Source organism: Nomascus leucogenys, chromosome X (assembly GCF_006542625.1).
Source record: "Nomascus leucogenys isolate Asia chromosome X, Asia_NLE_v1, whole genome shotgun sequence".
Lineage (NCBI taxonomy): Eukaryota > Metazoa > Chordata > Mammalia > Primates > Hylobatidae > Nomascus > Nomascus leucogenys.
The window spans coordinates 66,719,280-66,737,857 of record NC_044406.1 but is presented as its reverse complement, the minus strand read 5'-3'; the positions used below and the strand labels follow the sequence as shown (position 1 = coordinate 66,737,857).

General features: G+C 42.5%; 1 pseudogene across 2 annotated transcripts; it reads left to right on the top strand.

Annotated features, from left to right (window-relative positions):
* Window positions 1-256: 256 nt before the first annotated feature.
* Window positions 257-6,905, top strand: LOC100605336 (annotated as a pseudogene). Of its 2 annotated transcripts, XR_004028728.1 has the most exons (2): window positions 257-318; window positions 1,283-6,904. The product of XR_004028728.1 is annotated as an E3 ubiquitin-protein ligase TTC3 pseudogene, transcript variant X2 (transcript). The 2 variants fall into 2 exon arrangements; XR_004028727.1 differs by lacking the exon at window positions 257-318 and having other exon boundaries at window positions 334-6,905.
* Window positions 6,906-18,578: the final 11,673 nt, after the last annotated feature.

Below are 18,578 nucleotides of genomic sequence, written 5' to 3'. Positions count from 1 at the left end.
CCCCTTCCTCTGGTCTGTGGGCAAAGGATACATGGCTTCAACCAGTAAGACTTTAAAGTACAGCCGGAGAAAATAATGACTGTGGTCAGTATTGACACAGAAACAGTTAAAAGCACCCGCTCCCTCCCACTGTCCGCTGACGTGGAGGGCCGGAGGTGGCGGCGGCGGCGGCGGCGGAAGCGGCAGCGGCAGCGGCGGCGGCGGCGGCGGCGGCGGCAGCGGAGGCTGCGGCGGCTGCGGCCGCGGCGGCGGCGGTGGCGGCGGCGGCGGCCGCGGCGGCGGATACCCGCGTCCCAGGCTCGCGGGCGGCAGGCCCGGGTGAGTGCACACTCGGCGCGCGGCCGGGCTCCCGGATGTGTTACCTTGTCCCGCTGCAGCCGAGATGCCAGGGGATCGGGGCCTTCCACACTGCTCCGTGTGTGCGTGACTTGTGCATCACGGAAAATTTTGCTGAGGGAGATTTCACTATGGCGGATTATGCCTTGTTAGAAGATTGCCCTTACGTGGACGATTGTGTCTTTGCTGCTGAATTTATGACTGATGATTATGTTCGTGTGACTCAGCTTTACTGTGATGGGGTGGGTATGCAATATAAAGATTATGTCCAAAGTGAGAGGAATTTAGAATTTGACATCTGCAGTATATGGTGTAGTAAACCAATTTCTGTCCTGCAAGATTATTGTGATGCCATTAAAATAAACATCTTCTGGCCACTTCTGTTTCAACATCAAAACAGTTCTGTAATATCACGATTGCATCCCTGTGTGGACGCCAACAATTCACGTGCTTCCGAGATAAATTTGAAGAGATTACAACATCTTGAGTTGATGGAAGATATTGTGGATTTGGCAAAGAAAGTTGCTAATGATTCACTCCTTATTGGAGGCTTATTGAGAATTGGTTATAAAATAGAAAATAAAATCTTGGCAATGGAAGAAGCTCTGAATTGGATAAAATATGCAGGCGATGTAACAATTCTAACTAAATTAGGATCAATTGACAATTGTTGGCCTATGTTAAGTATTTTCTTTACTGAATACAAGTACCACATAACTAAAATTGTAATGGAAGACTGCAATTTGCTTGAAGAACTTAAAACCCAAAGTTGTATGGATTGTATAGAGCAAGGAGAACTAATGAAAATGAAAGGAAATGAAGAGTTTTCCAAAGAAAGATTTGATATAGCTATTATCTATTACACCAGAGCCATTGAATATAGACCTGAAAACCACCTTCTTTATGGTAACCGAGCTCTTTGTTTTCTTCGTACTGGACAATTTAGAAATGCACTCGGTGATGGAAAGAGAGCCACTATTCTGAAGAACACTTGGCCAAAGGGTCATTATCGTTATTGTGATGCTCTTTCTATGCTGGGGGAATATAACTGGGCCCTGCAAGCAAACATAACAGCTCAAAAACTCTGTAAAAATGACCCTGAGGGAATCAAGGATCTAATTCAGCAGCATGTAAATTTACAAAAACAAATAGAAGACCTACAAGGTCAAACAGCAAATAAGAATCCAATTAAAGCCTTTTATGAAAACAGGGCCTACACACCTAGGAGTTTATCAGCACCTGTATTTAGTACTTCACTTAACTTTGTGGAGACGGAAAGAGATTTCAGAAAAATTAATCACGAAATGGCCAACGGTGGTAATCAGAATCTAAAGGTGATGGATGACGCATTGAAGATAGATGATTATGACTGTCATCCTGAATTTTCACCACCAACAAGTCAGCCTCCAAAACATAAAGGAAAACAAAAATCTCGAAACAATGAATCAGAGAAGTTCAGTTCTAGTTCACAATTGACTTTACCAGCAGATTTGAAGAACATCTTGGAGAAACAGTTTTCTAAATCTTCCAGAGCTGCACACCAGGATTTTGCTAATATAATGACAATGCTGAGAAGCTTAATTCAAGATGGCTATACAGCCTTATTGGAGCAGCGTTGCCGCAGTGCTGCACATGCCTTTACAGAGTTGCTGAATGGTTTAGATCCTCAAAAAATAAAGCAATTAAACCTGGCCATGATTAACTATGTCTTGGTTGTCTATGGACTTGCCATTTCTCTCCTTGGAATAGGACAGCCTGAAGAACTATCTGAAGCTGAAAACCAGTTTAAGAGGATTATTGAACACTACCACAATGAGGGACTTGATTGCTTGGCCTACTGTGGAATTGGAAAAGTATATTTGAAGAAAAACAGATTTCTAGAAGCTCTCAATCACTTTGAGAAAGCAAGAACCTTGATTTATCGTCTTCCTGGAGTGTTAACTTGGCCCACAAGTAACGTGATTATTGAAGAGTCTCAGCCGGAAAAAATAAAGATGCTGTTAGAGAAATTTGTTGAAGAATGCAAGTTCCCTCCAGTGCCAGATGCCATTTGTTGCTATCAGAAGTGCTGTGGATATTCTAAGATCCAGATATACATAACTGATCCAGACTTTAAGGGTTTTATACGCATCAGCTGTTGCCAGTACTGTAAAATAGAATTTCACATGAATTGCTGGAAGAAGTTAAAAACTACAACCTTTAATGATAAAATTGACAAGGATTTTCTACAAGGAATATGTCTTACCCCTGACTGTGAAGGTGTCATTTCTAAGATTATCATCTTCAGCAGTGGTGGTCAAGTTAAATGTGAATTTGAACACAAGGTCATAAAAGAAAAGGTTCCTCCAAGACCTATTCTGAAACAGAAATGTTCTAGCCTAGAGAAACTAAGACTGAAAGAAGACAAAAAATTGAAGAGAAAGATCCAAAAAAAAGAAGCAAAAAAATTAGCACAAGAAAGAATGGAGGAGGACTTAAGAGAAAGTAATCCACCCAAAAACGAAGAGCAGAAAGAAACTGTAGACAATGTTCTGCATTGTCAGTTCCTTGATGACAGAATTCTACAGTGTATAAAGCAGTATGCTGACAAGATTAAATCCGGCATATGGAATACAGCCACGCTTCTCAAAGAATTGCTTTCTTGGAAAGTTTTGAGCACAGAGGACTATACCACCTGTTTTTCAAGCAGAAATTTTCTAAATGAAGCAGTGGACTATGTTATTTGTCACTTGATTCAAGAAAAGAACAGAGTAAAGACAAGAATATTTCTGCATGTTTTGAGTGAGCTTAAAGAAGTGGAGCCCAAATTAGCCGCCTGGATCCAAAAACTTAATAGCTTTGGCTTAGATGCCACAGGACCTTTCTTTTCTCGGTATGAAGCATCTCTTAAACAGCTTGATTTTAGCATCATGACTTTCCTCTGGAATGAGAAATATGGTCACAAACTAGACTCTATAGAAGGAAAGCAACTTGATTATTTCTTTGAGCCAACATCATTGAAGGAAGCCCGTTGTTTAATATGGCTGCTAGAAGAACACAGAGACAAGTTCCCAGCATTACATAGTGCTTTAGATGAATTCTTTGATATAATGGACAGCCGCTGTACTGTGTTAAGGAAACAGGACAGTGGTGAAGCACCGTTTAGTTCTACCAAGGTGAAAAACAAAGGCAAGAAAAAGAAACCAAAGGATTCAAAGCCTATGTTAGTTGGGTCTGGAACAACTTCAGTAACTCCAAATAATGAGATCATCATTTCAAGTGAAGACCATAGCAATCAAAATTCAGATACTGCAGGCCCATTTGCAGTGCCTGACCATCTTCGGCAAGACGTAGAAGAATTTGAAGCTCTCTATGACCAACACAGTAATGAATATGTTGTCCGCAATAAGAAGCTATGGGACATGAACCCAAAACAAAAATGTTCAACTCTATATGATTACTTCTCTCAGTTGTTGGAGGAACATGGTCCCTTGGACATGAGTCACAAGATGTTCTCTGAAGAATATGAGTTTTTCCCAGAAGAAACTCGACCAATACTAGAAAAAGCAGGAGGTTTAAAATCTTTTCTCTTGGGATGTCCTCGTTTTGTTGTGATTGACAACTGTATTGCATTGAAGAAAGTTGCATCACGGCTCAAGAAAAAAAGAAAGAAGAAAAACATTAAAACAAAAGTAGAAGACATTTCAAAAGCAGGAGAATATTTACAAGTTAAACTACCACTGAATTCAGCTGCTAGGGAATTTAAACCAGATGTAAAGTCTAAACCAGTATCAGGTTCATCTTCAGCACCAGGTTCTGAAGATGTGAAATCCAAACCTGTGTCTGCAAATTCTCCCAAGCCAGCTTGTGAAGATGTGAAGGCCAAACCAGTATCCGATAATTCTTCTAGACAAGTTTCTGAGGATGGGAAACCCAAAGGGGTCTCTTCTAATTCTCCCAAACCAGGCACTGAGGATGCAAATTACAAGCGAGTCTCCTCTAATTCTCCCAAACCGGTTCTTGAGGATGTGAAACCAACTTATTGGGCTCAATCCCATTTGGTCACAGGATACTGTACGTATCTTCCTTTCCAGAGATTTGATAACACCCGGACACCACCAGCATACATAAATGTGTTACCAGGTTTGCCCCAGTACACCAGCATATATACACCCTTGGCCAGCCTTTCTCCTGAATATCAGCTACCAAGATCAGTACCAGTGGTGCCGACTTTTGTAGCCAATGACAGAGCAGATAAAAATGCTATTGCCTATTTTGAGGGTCATCATTTGAATGCTGAGAATGCTGCTGGTCACCAGATTGCCTCCGAAACACAGATCCTTGAGGATTCCTTGGTAATATCTGTAAAGTCACAGTGCAGCACGGGTGATGCTCATACAGTCCTGAGTGAGTCTAACAGAAAAGATGGGCACTGTGGAAATTCTAACAACAAATGTGAAGTAATTCCAGAAAGCACCAGTGCAGTAACCAACATTCCACAGGTGCAGATGGTTGCCATACAGGTATCTTGGAACATAACACACCAAGAAGTCAATACTGAGCCATATAATCCTTTTGAGAAACAACAAGGGGAAATTTCACGGATTGAAAAGGAGTACCAAGTATTACAAGACCAACTTAAAGAAGCGTATGAAAATTATGAGCAGATAAAACTTAAGGGCTTAGAAGAGACCAGGGACCTGGAAGAAAAGTTGAAAAGGCACTTAGAAGAAAACAAGATATCAAAGACAGAATTAGGTTGGTTCCTTCAAGATTTGGAAAGAGAAATTAAAAAATGGCAACAGGAAAAAAAAGAAATCCAAGAAACACTAAAATCACTGAAGAAGAAAATTAAAAAGGTTTCAAATGCCAATGAAATGTATACCCAGAAAAATGATGGAAAGGATAAGGAACATGAATTACATCTGGATCAGTCCCTTGAAATCAGCAACACACTTACAAATGAGAAAATGAAAATAGAAGAGTGTATAAAGAAAGGAAAAGAGGATTATGAAGAGAGTCATCAGAGAGCTGTGGCTGCAGAGGTATCCGTACTTGAAAACTGGAAGGAGAGTGAAGTGTATAAGCTACAGATCATGGAGTCACAAGCAGAAGCCTATCTGAAGAAGCTGGAGCTGATAAGCCATGATCCTGCAGCATATCCTGACATGGAGTCTGATATATGTTCATGGGAATTGTTTCTTTCTAATGTTACAAAAGAAATTGAGAAAGCAAAGTCTCAGTTTGAAGAACAAATTAAGGCAATTAAAAATGGTTCTCGGCTCAGTGAACTTTCTAAAGTGCAGATTTCTGAGCTTTCATTTCCTGCCTGTAACAAGGTTCATCCTGAGTTACTTCCTGAGTCTTCAGGCCATGATGACCAAGGGCTGAAGACTTCTGCAAGCGATGTGACTGGAAACCACGCAGCACTTCACAGGGATCCCAGTGTGTTCTCTGCCGGCGATTCCCCAGGGGAGGCTCCTTCTGTGCTGTTGCCAGGGCCACCCCCTTCTCAGCCTGAAGCCACTCAGCTGCCAGGGCCAAAAGGGGCCGGCCAGGCAGCTCTGTCAGAGCAAAGCCCTGTGGCTGATCAGAAGCAGCCTGTTCCTCCAGGATGTGCTGCATGTTCAAGCCAGTCTCCAAAAAAGCCATTCAATAGTATTATTGAGCACCTGTCAGTGGTATTCCCATGTTACAACAGCACTGAGCTTGCTGGTTTTATTAAAAAAGTGCGAAGCAAAAACAAGAACTCACTTTCAGGATTGAGTATTGATGAAATTGTCCAAAGAGTGACAGAACACATTCTAGATGAACAGAAAAAGAAAAAGCCAAACCCAGGAAAGGACAAGAGGACTTATGAGCCCAGCTCTGCCGCCCCCGTGACCAGGTCCTCCCAGGGCCCACCTTTGGCGGTTGTTGCACCATCACCCAAAACCAAGGGGCAGAAAGCAGAAGATGTCCCTGTGAGGGTTGCACCGGGTACAAGTTCCTGTGAAATATGCCATGAGGTGTTCAAATCAAAAAACATGCGTGTGCTCAAATGTGGGCACAAGTATCACAAAGGGTGTTTTAAGCAGTGGCTTAAAGGGCAGAGCACTTGCCCAGCCTGCCAGTCTCATGATCTCCTGTCAGAAGAGTAGCCTGCACCTTCTGGAAGAGGCTGGCCCAGTGAGAATCGGGAGCCGCCTTCCTGCTCCTCTAGGTAGTCACACTTCACTAAAGCGTCATCCACCAGCGTGTTGAATCGGAAGAATGACAATTTCCTGCCATTGGTGTAAAAAGCAAACATCTGAAGACCCTTGTGCATTGTGTGTCACAAAGCTAAATCTATGGAAATCGTTAATATCATTGATATTAAGTAATTTCCCCACTCTTGACTGAATACTTTGATGATGGCCAAGCAGTGGCTAACAAAATGATGGCTACCACTCTCATGGGTCACCGGGGCTGTGCAGGGCTCTTTGAGGTGGGTAGCTTCTTTTGGAAAGTACTGTGAGGGCCTCAAAGCAGTATTCTAGTGATAAGAATTCTTAACATATTCGGCCGGGCGCGGTGGCTCACGCCTGTAATCCCAGCACTTTGGGAGGCCGAGGCGGGCGGATCACCTGAGGTCAGGAGTTCGAGACCAGCCTCAACATGGAGAAACCCCGTCTCTACCAAAAATACAAAATTAGCCAGGCGTGGTGGTGCATGCCCGTAATCCCAGCTGCTTGGGAGGCTGAGGCAGGAGAATTGCTTGAACCTCGGAGGCGGAGGTTGCAGTGAGCTGAGATTGCGCCATTGCACTCCAGCCTGGGCAACAAGAGCGAAACTCTGTCTCAAAAAAAAAAGGAATGTTTAACATATTCAAGCGTCCCACGTTTGTTCCCCTTTTGTGTTTGAAAAACCTGTTCTAGTAGCTCCGCAAGAGAGATGATACTGACTTTTAAAGTTTTTACAAGAGTCTGTATTCCTAAAAATATGACTATATTTTTCCTCAAAGATTCTGCATTTTAAGAATGGGCATAAGCAAACTACATTTTAATAATTTATAGTTAATGTTAAAATATTGGCTGATTTAGACCAAAAGATTCAAATATCCTTTTTGTGAAATCCCATCTGCATTTGATTTTTTATCATTTTATGTTCCCCTCAATAGATTGTTTTAAGTGTTTACTTTTCATCTTTTATAGATGTAATCTGATTTTCAAAAATCATTAACAGTTTTTAATTAGTATTGACTAATACTTTTTCCCCTGGAATCGAGGCTGTGTGTCCATCATCCCAGCCCCCGGTTGGAGACTGCTCTTTGAACTCTGATGCCCTCCTCAGCAGCTTCTGTCCTCTTTTGTGAGTCAGTCAGCAAGTTCTTGGGATCCGCATCCAGCCCTGCTGAGCACACAACAGGCTGTGTATGGAAATGGCCACCATCATTCTCCTTCCCGACCCCACCACAAAAAGAGAAGCTGTGTCTTTAGACAGCCCTGAGGTGTCTGTGTTACAATCGTTCTGTGTTTGACATTTGTGTAAAGTAATGCATGCAATCTTGTACTGTGGCCTAAGAACAAAACTGTAACTGCATTTGAAACCATGAAAAAATTAGATGTTGTTTTGTGACTTTTAGACAGTGATAAATATAGAACCATGAATTCTGGACATATTCCATTTCTCTCCAACATGAAGGATCAAAAAATGTTTATCGATGTGTTTTTTGTTCCACTGTAAACTTAGAGTCATGAGATTATGAGCTGATTTGGTCACCTTCCTCTGCCTTTGTTCACTGTGAGTTCTGATGTCTTAGTGACTTAGTTCGTAGAAGCTCATGTCTTAGTTTGAAACAGATTCTCCACGGTGGTCCCCAAAACATTGTCTGCATATCCATAAGAATTGAGCGCTATGGGTGTTAACATGCATAAAGATCAGTTTGCCGCAGCAAGTACAAAAGGAGAAGAGGAATATCTGTCGAATGAGTGTGTTTTGTACATAACTTCAGATACTTGTGAACATGCCTTATATTTGTCCAACAACTGTCAGAATAAAGAACATTCTAAAACGAGCAAAAAAAAAAAAAAAAAAAAAAAGAAAGAAAGACTTAAAAGCAAAAGGTGATAAGTTACCAGAGGTGCCCTGTAAACAACTTGGCTGATGTGTGCAAAGGACCAGAAGGTTTACAATGATTATTTTAATAAAAATATTGGGAACATTTGAGGTTGGGAAAATCATGGAAACTGGTTCAGATTGAGGAGACTTAGAGTCAGCCAGAAAAATGATGACCACAGAAAAGAAGAGACATCACACAGGAAGGACTCTGCAAGGATTAGCTGAATATAGATATCTGGAGGGGTGGGGATAGCTGGAAGAAGGCCCTATGTGGATAACTGCAAGAGCGTTGGGGCTGTTAACAGAATGAAAAGGGTAAAAGAGAGATGAGGAAGAAAAAGAGAGGAAGAAGGTAAAAGAGAGGGAGAGAGAAAAAAGATTAAGACAAAGACACAAAGATAATGATGAAGAAGAAATAAAGGATAAGGAGAAAGGAGGAGGAGATGGAGGTGAATGAAGAAAGAAGAGAAATGAAGGGCAGGAAAGCAGACAGAACCTTGTCCATCACTGTGATACTTGTTTGAAAAATACCAGACACACAGCACGGTCTACTTCCACAGCAGCTAAAGCTAATCTGCAGCTGTATATGTGTGTGCACACACATATGCACACTTCCATAGAAAAGTGGTTGACACCCTGGATGTTACTTCTGTAGTTGAAAAAAGACCCCTTTCCTCCATCCCTTGCTCCACACTTCTGCTCCAGTTATAGCCTCTTTCTAGAAATCTTTCTAGGTTTCTGGCCTATCCTCCTCCTGGTGGGCAGTACTGTTCCTTTTGCACACAAAGCAGAGCCATCCTGGAAAGGCAGTTCTGGAGAGCCCCATGAACAGGTGTGCAAACCAGGACCAGACAGATCTGGAAAAAGCAGACAGCTAGAGGTTGGTGCAAGGGGTACAGGCAGGTAAGCAGGGATGATCCACCAGACCAAAGACAGGAGCTGCCTTCCCCTTTTTTACTTCAGCACAACTCAATAGCCTCACTCTTCAAAACCAGAAAGAAATTGTCCATTTCAGTCCTTTCTTTTGGGAGGTATGATATGAAAACAGCCAAGACCATGGTGACAGGAGATCCTCTTTCTCTCTAACTTGTAAATAGGGAAGAGATAGACATGGTCCATATGAGGCAGGACAATATGTTTAAGTGAGAACTTATGAGAAACAGTCCCACGTTGCCTTTAAAATTCTGACAAAAAGTTGTCACATAGCCCTCTGTGTTCACACGTGATAGTCTACCTTTCTCCCAAGGGCCTTCAGTTGTCTGTAAATTGGAGCTTCAGAGAACATTGGCTACCCTTAGAAAAGTTAGTGAGGTTTTGGTGCACTGAGTGTTCATTCATGAAGGACGGTTTGCTCTCACAATCTGGACCTTAATCTCCTGATTCTGGTTCCTAGGAAGGCATGGAGGAAACTCTCCTGCAGGCATCCCCAGTAGGGTATCTGCTCTATCTATTTCAAGAGTGAGGCCCATGGAAGGTTTTCTCTCATGCAGGGTGTAGAGTTGGAAGACCACACAGGGGCAGGAGTGAGATCATCTTGTAAGAAAACAAGCTTCTCCCTTGTCACCTGGAGAAACTTTTGCAAATCAATTTGCCATCTATTAATTTGCCATCACACTTCACATAAAAAAGCATCTTCTGTGGGTTAATAGGGCATCAGTGGGCATCGTTAGAGAGAAGCTGAGTGTGTGAGTAGCACTCATGAACCCAGGACTATCTCTGTATAGAACACAAGAAGCAATTTGTTAGCAAAACCTCTTGCAGCATCTTGCTACAGAGAGCAATGATAGTGCAAGATGGAAAATCCAGGAAAAGCAGTTTCACGTGGTTCAGAGACAAGCACAAAGAAAATTTACACAAGAGTAGCATTCAGCACATTTAAAGAAAAAAAATGAACTATGTGGCTCTAAGGTAATCAAACCTATATCATCTGAGAAGCTACTTGCCCATTAGTTACTTAGCAGCCTTCTTGGTTATCAAATCAACAGATGAAAAAAAGATGAACTTCCAGTTCCAAAATGGCAGCATAGAAGCAAGCTGGCTTCACTCACCCTCCCTCCCTGAGAAAACCTAAATTAAACATACAGTGTTGAGATTGTCACCAGCAATATCTGAGAACTCAAATATGAAGGTTAGGCAGTTCCAGGGGCACAGAGAAGTAAAAAAAAAAATATCCAAGCAGACAGTAAGAGAATTGGATTTCTATATCTGCAACACATCAACCACAATCTGCCCTGCACCAATGATGCAGAAAAATTTCCCCAGACTTATGTGTTCTACACTGGAATACCTGAGATTGAGGCAGACAACCAGCTTCTCCACCATCTTGAGTTCTTGGCAGGAGACCCGTCCCTGCCTTAACCCACAGGATGCATCATGAGTGCCCATAAAAAGAAATCTCCCTGAGGACAGCCAGGCACAAAGGGTGGAAGTGGGACGTTATCACCCACAGCCCTGAGAACTCTGCTGTGTTACTCAGACAAAAAGGACACCATTCAGAGTGGCTATTCAGCAGCACTATGCTGTAAGTGGTTCATTCCACAGGCCCACTGGGCACAACCCCCAGCCAGCCTTCCCACACTATCAGGTTATCCCATTTAGAACCTCCACCACTGGTCCTTGAGCAGTGCTGGCATCTGTTACTAAAGCTTAGGCAAACCGGGGCTTAAGGCATCATGTAGTGCCAAAAAGGAGGTAGTAACCCAGTGGTGGGGTGGGGGAGGGGCAGGTGTACAGAGAAAGAAATTGAAAAACTAAAACGAATCTTTAGCAAACAAATGCAATAAAAACCAAAACAAGCCAGACAGAGAAGACTGGCATAAATAACTAATCTATCAATGCAAAGAAATAAACGTACATTCACAGGAAACAAAAGAAAACAGGGAACCATGACCTCCACAGTCAAAGCAAGGATCTGGTGACTGACCTTAATGTGAGCTCTCTGACCAAAAATTCAAAATAGCAGTTTGAAGGAAACTCGATAATCTTCAAGATAACACAGGAAAGCAATTTAGAAACTTAGGAGAAAAATTTGACAAAGAAATTGAAATCATTTTTTAAAAATCAAATAAATTATTGAACTATGGAATGCATTTGCTGACCTGAAAAATTCATTAGAGGTTCTTAACCACAGAATGGATCATGCAGAGAAAGAAATCAGTGAGCTAAAACCACCTATTTGAAAATACAGTCTGAGGAAAAAAAAGTAATTAAAAAAATGAAGGTGTGCTGCTGTCATGGAAAGGAACGGAAAAAGTGAGTAAATACAGCACCTTTAACTGGAATATCCAGGTACATGCGTTGGGACTAATCAAGGAAATAACTCAACTCACGAAGAACAGAGAAATGTAAGGCAGGCCAATTCCCCACCTGGGAGCGACACAGAGCCAGGAGAACCTCCCCTGCCTAGGGAAGCAGCGAGTGAGTGAGAAACCCTGGGAACCCACGCTTCTTTGCAACTTCTAGTTCAGGAGATTCCCTGATGAACCCACTCCGCCAGGGCCTTCAATCTGACGTTCATAGCTATGTGGATTCTTGGCAGAGCAGCCACTCAGGCACATGCAGAGCCCCAAGAACCTTAGATACCCATGCTTCCCAGCAAAAGCAACTTATATCTGGCATAGATCCCCATACATATATACCCTTAGAAAAGGGGTTGAATCCAGGGGGCTGAGCAGAGATTTTCTGCAGGTCCTGTTTTCATGGCACCTCACAGGATAAAACCCAATGGCTTGGAACCCCAGCCAGCCACCACCCTGAGCTCACAAAGGGCACTATCATGGCTGGGCCAAAATGATTGCTGATAAGCCAGACGCAATGGTATGCAGGACCTACCATCACTGTTAGGTGGGACCAGGCACTGTAACTCTGCAGGGCCATCACCCGGAATATTTCAGTCCACTATGTGCATTTGTCTGAGCCAGACAGACCTGCGCCGGTGTTACACCTCCCTGAGACACATCTCCCAGTGGGAGGAGTGGGAAACCATGTTTGCTGCTTCACAGCCTTAGCTAGTGCCTTAGGGCTCTAGGGAGTCTGAGTCAAATAGGGACTGGAGCGATCCTCTAGCACAGCCAAGCGGCTAAATAGAGAAGCAGTCAGACTGCTTATTCACGTGGGTCTCAAATCCTGTTTGTCTTCACTGGGAAGAATCCCTGATTGGGGTCTCCAGTCACCCCTGCTGGTGTTATGTGGCCGTCAGTGGTTTTAAACCTCCCTGCAATGGAGCTCCCAGAAGGAGGAATAGGCTGCCATCTTTTCTGTTTGGCCACCTTAGCCATTCTTGCCTTCAGGCTTTGGAGCATCTGAGACAACTGGGGGCTAGAGCAGACGCCCAGCACAGCACAGCTGCCCTATGAAAATGTGGCCAGACTGCTTCTTAAAAGCAGGTCCTAAATCCCATTCATCCTCAATGGGTGGGACCTCCCAACCAGGATTCTAGCTACCCTGGAGATGTCTTCCAGCCAGCAGCAGTTCAAACTTCCCTGGGATAGAGCTCCCAGAGGGAGGGGAAGGCCACCATCTTTGCTGTTTGGCAGCCTTAGCTGTTCTTGCCTCTGAGCTTTGAAAAGTCCAAGGTCACTGGTCACTGGGAGCTAACGCAGACCCCTAGCACAGCACATCTGCTGTATGAAAATGTGACCAGATTGCTTTTTAAAGTAGGTCCCCGATCCTATTCCTCTTCACTGGGGGGGACCTCCCAACCACAGTCTCCAGCTGCTCTCGCCAGTGTTTTCCAGCCAACAGTAGTTCCAAACCTTCCTGGGAAGAAGCTCCCAGAGAAAAGTTTGGGCCACCAACTTTGCTGTTTGGTAGCCTTAGCTGTTCTTGCCTGTGGGCCTTGGAGAGTCCGAGGTGACTAAGGGATTGAGTGGATTCCCAGCATAGCACAGCTGCTTTATGAATAAATGGCCAGACTGCTTTTTTAAGTGGGTCCCTGATCCTGTTCCTCTTCACTGGGTGATATTTCCTGAACAAGGTCTCCAGCTACTTCCTGCAGGTGCGTTCAGGCTGGCAGCAGGGCTGTACCTCACTGGGATGGAGCTCCCAGAGGAAGGAACAGGTTGCCATCTTTACTGTTTGGCAGCCTTCACTGTTGCCACCTTCAGGTACTGGAAAATCCAAGGTGACTGGGGACTGGAGTGGACCCCCATCATACTGCAGCATTCCTATGGAGAAGTGGACAGAAACTTTGTTACAAGGGTCCCTGATCCTGTATCTCTTCACTCAACTGGTCCTCCTGGCCTGGGTCTCCAGCCAACTGCCACCAGAGCTATTGAGCCAGCAGCAATTCTGCAACTTCCCAAGACAGATCTCCCAGTGAGAGGGACTGGTTGCCATCTTTGTGATCTCACAACCCTCAACCTTGCTGTCTCCAGGCTCTGAAAATTCTTCAGGGATCAGAGGCTGGTCCAGACCCCCAGCACAGAGCATATACTTCATGGAAAAAAGGCGACTCTTCTTTATGCAGGTCCTGATCCACACTTCTCCTTACTGGGAGGGGATGCTCAATCTGGGACTCCAGCATAACCACCCTGCCGCCACCTGATCAGTTTGATCAGAGGCAGCCCAGAAGTAAAAGGAAAAACCACATGCAGAGAGGAGAAAGAACTAATGAAAGAACTCTGGCAACTCAAATGGTCAGAGTGTCTTATGTCCTCCAAACAACTACACTAGTTCACCAACAAAGGTTCTTAATCAGCCTGAGTTGGCTGAAATGACAGAAATAAAATTCAAAATATGGATAGAAATGAAGATCATTGAAATTCATGAGAATGGCAAAACCTAGTCCAAGGAAACTAAGAATCAAAATAAGAAGATACAGGAGCTGACAGATTAAATAGCCAGTATAAAAAAGAAACTGATCTGATAGAGCTCAAAAACACACTACAAAAATTGCACAATGTAATCACAATTATTAACAGCAGCATATACCAAGCTGAGGAAAGAATCTCAGAACCTGAAGACTGGCTTTTGGAAATAGGACTGTCGGACAAAAATAAAGAAAAGGAATGAAAAGCAATGAATGAACCTCTGAAAAATATGTGATTATATAAAGATGCCAAATATTAAAATTATTGGCATCCCAGAAAGGGGTGAGTAGAAAGGAAACAACTTAGAAAACATATTTCAAGATACCTTCCATGAGAATTTCCCCAACTTCGCTAGAGAGACCAATAGTAAAATTCAGGAAATACAGAGAACCCCTGCAAGGTTTTATGCAAAAAGATCATCTCCAAGACAAAGAGTCATCAAATTTTCCAAGGTTGAAATGAAAGAAGTAATGTTAAAGGCAGCTAGAAGTAAAGGCCAAGTCACCTACAAAGGAAACCTCACTGAGCTAATAGTGGACCTCTCAGCAGAAATTCTACAAGCCAGAAGAGATTGGGGGCCTATATTACATTCTTAAACAAAAATGTTTTAACCAAGAATTTTATAACCAGTCAAACTAAGCTTCCTCAGCAAAGCAGAAATAATATCCCTTGCAGATAAGCAAATGCTCAGAGAGTTTGTTACCATCAGCCCTGCCAGATGAGAGACCATGAAAGGAGCACTAAATATGAAAAGGAGACCATTACCAGCCAATACTAAAACATACTTAAGTACACCAACCAGTGACACTCTACAGCAACCACACAAATAAGTCAGCACAATAACCAGCTAAAAACATGATGACAGTATCAAATCCACACATATAAATACTAACTTTGAATGTAAATGGGCTAAGTGCCCCATTTAAGAGGCACAGAGTGGAAATCTGTATAATAAAAGCAAGACTTAACGTTATGCTCTTCAAAACACCCATCTCACATGCAGTGACACTTACAGGCTCAAAATACAGGGATGGAGGAAAATCTACCAAGCAAATGGGTAACAGAAAGAATCAGGGGTTGTAATCCAAATTTCAGACAAAGCAGATTTTAAACCAATAAAGATCAAAAAAGACAAAAAGGGGCATTACATAATGATAAAACGTTCAATTTAACATGAAAACCTAACAATCCTAAATATATATGCAGCAAACACAGGAGTACCCAGATTGATAAGGCAAGTTCTCGGAGATCTATGAAGAGAATTAGATTCCCACATAATAATAGGGGGAGACTTCAAAATTCCACTGACAGTATTAGATCATCAAGGCAGAAAATTAACAAAGGTATTTAGGACCTCAGCTCAACATTGGACCACATGGATTTGATAAACCTCTATAGAACTCTCCACCCCCAAAACAAGAAAATATACATTCTTCTCATTGCCACATGGCATATACTCTAAAATCGACCACACTATTGGACATAAAACACCCCTCAGCAAAAGCAAAAGCACTAAAATCATACCAACCACACTCTCTGATCACAGTGCAATAAAAATAGAAAAGAAAACAAAAAATCACTCAGAGCTATACAATTATATAAAAATTAACCTGCTCCTGAATGATTTGGGGGTAAATAATGAAATTAAGGCATAAACCAAGAAGCTCTTCAAAACTAATGAGAACATAGAACACACCAGAATCTCTGGGACACAAGTAATGCAATGTAAGAGAAAAAAAATATAGTGCTAAATGCTCACTTCAAAAAGTTAGAAAGATCTCAAATTAATGACCAAACATCAGAACAACAACAACAACAACAAAAACTAGAGAAGCAGGTGCAAACCAATCCTAAAGCTATCTGAAAATAAGAAATAACCAAAATCAGAGCTAAATGAAAGAAAATCAAGACCCTCCAAATTTAAAAAAAAATCAATGAATGCAGGAGTTGATTTCTTGAAAAAAATAATGCAATAGACAGGCTTCCAGCTAGACTAATGAAACAGAAAAGAGAGAATTTCCAAATAAACACAACTAGAAATGACAAAGGGGATGTGACCACTGATCCTGTAGAAATACAATTAATCATCAGAGACTACTAAGAACACCTCTGTGCACACAAATTAGAAAACCTAGACGATAACGGATAAATTCCTGGCTACAGCCACGCTCCAAGCATGAGCCAAGGAGAAATTGAATCCCTGATCATACCAATAGTGGGATCTGAAATTGAATCAGTAATAAATAGCCTACAAACCACAGAAAAGCCCAGGACCAGATGGATTCACAGCCAAATTCTACAAGATAACAAAAAAGAGCTGGTACATTTTTTACTGAATATATTCCCTCAAAAAATGAGGAGGAGGGACTCCTCCCCAACTCATTCTATAAAGCCATCATCATCCTGATACCAAAACCTGGCAGAGAGACACATACACAAAAACCTCAGGCCAATATTCTTGATGAACACTTACGTAAAAATCTTCAACAAAATTCTTGCAAACAAAATCCAGCAACACATCAAAAAGCTAATCCACTACAACCAACCTGGGATTTAATCCTGGGATGCAAAGTTGGTTTCACATACACAAATCAATACATGTGATTCATCACATAAACAGAATGAAAGACAAAAAACACATGATTATCTCAATAGATGCAGAAAAAACCTTTGGATAGAATTCAACAGCCCTTCATGTGAAAAACTCTCAATAGCTAAGGTATTGAAGGAACATACTTCAAAATAGTAAGAGCTATTTATGACAGACCCACCGTGATTGTAAGTTTCCTGAGGCCTCTCCAGAAGCTGAGCAGATAGTCAGCATAATGCTTCCCACACAGCCTGCAGAACCATGAGCCCATTAAATCAATGTTCTTTAAAAATTGCCCAGTCTCAGGCATTTCATTATAGCAATATGAGAATGGACTAATACAGAAAATTGGTAATGAGGGGTGGGGTATTTCTATAAAGATACCTGGAAATGTTGAAGCAGCTTTGGAATTGGATAACAGGCAGCATTTAAAAGAGTGGAATGCTCAGAAGAGGACAGGAAGATGAGGGAAAATTTGGAACTTTCTAGAGACTTGTTGAATGGCTGTGACCAAAATGCTGATAGTGATATGGACAGTAAAAGCCAGGTAAGAGGGGTCTCAGATGGAGATAAAAAACTTATTGGGAACTAGAGGAAAGGTAACTTTTGTATGCATTACGAAAAAGGTTGGAGACATTGTGCTTATGCCTTAGGAATCTGTGGAAATTTGAACTGGAGAGTGATAATTTAAGGTATCTAGTGAAAAAAATGTCTAAGCAGCAAAGCATTCAAGGTGTGGCCTGGCCGCTTCTAATAACCTATGCTCATATATGTGAACAAAGAAATGAAATGAACAAAAGCCCATTTTCAAGGGAAGAATTGAGGCTGGCTACAAAAAGTTGCATGACTAAAAAGATGGCAAATGCTAATAGCCAAGAAAATGGAGAATTGTCCTTGAAGGAATTTCAGAGATGTTCATGGAAACCCCTCCTATTACAGGCCAAAAGGTGTAGGAAGGAAGAATGCTTTCATGGCCAGGCTCAGGGCCCCACCATCCTGCACAGCCTTGGGACACTGCTCCCTGTGTCCCAGCCGTTCCAGCTCCAGCTATGGCTAAAAGGGCCCAAGATACAGCTCAAGACACTGCTTCTGAGGGTGCAAGCAATAAGCCTTGGTGGTTTCCACATGGTCTTAAGCCTGCAGGTGCACAGAGTGTTAAGAGTTGAGGCTTGGGAGCCTCCACTTAGATTTGAGAGGATGTATGAAAATGCCTGAATGTCCAGGCAGAAGCTTGCTGCAGGAGTAGAGCCCTCATGGAAAATCTCTACTAAGGCAGTGTGGGGGAGAAATGTGGGGTTGGTACGCCCACACAGATTTTAACTGAGGCACTCCCTAGTGGAGCTTTGAGAATAGGTACACTATCCTCCAGAGCCCAGAATGGTAGACCCACCGAAAGCTTGTGTCATCCACCTGGAAAAGCTGGAGGAACTCAATACCAGTTCATTAAAACAGACATAGAAGCTGCACCCTGCAAACCTCATGGGTGGAGCTGCTCAAAGCCTTGGGAGCCCACCTCTTCAACCAGTCTGCCCTGAATGTGGGACATGGAGTCAAAGGAGATTATTGTGAAGCTTTAAGATTGAATGGCTACCCTGCTGGGTTCTGTGGCTGTAAATGTTATACTTTAACCCCCCCCCCCTTACTTTTGGCCAATTTCTTCCTTATGGAATGGGAGTATTTACCCAAAACCTGTACTCCCATTTCATTTTGGGAGTAACTATCTTGTTTTTGATTTTAGAGGCTCATAGGCAGAAGGTACTTGCCTTGTCTCAGATGTGACTTTA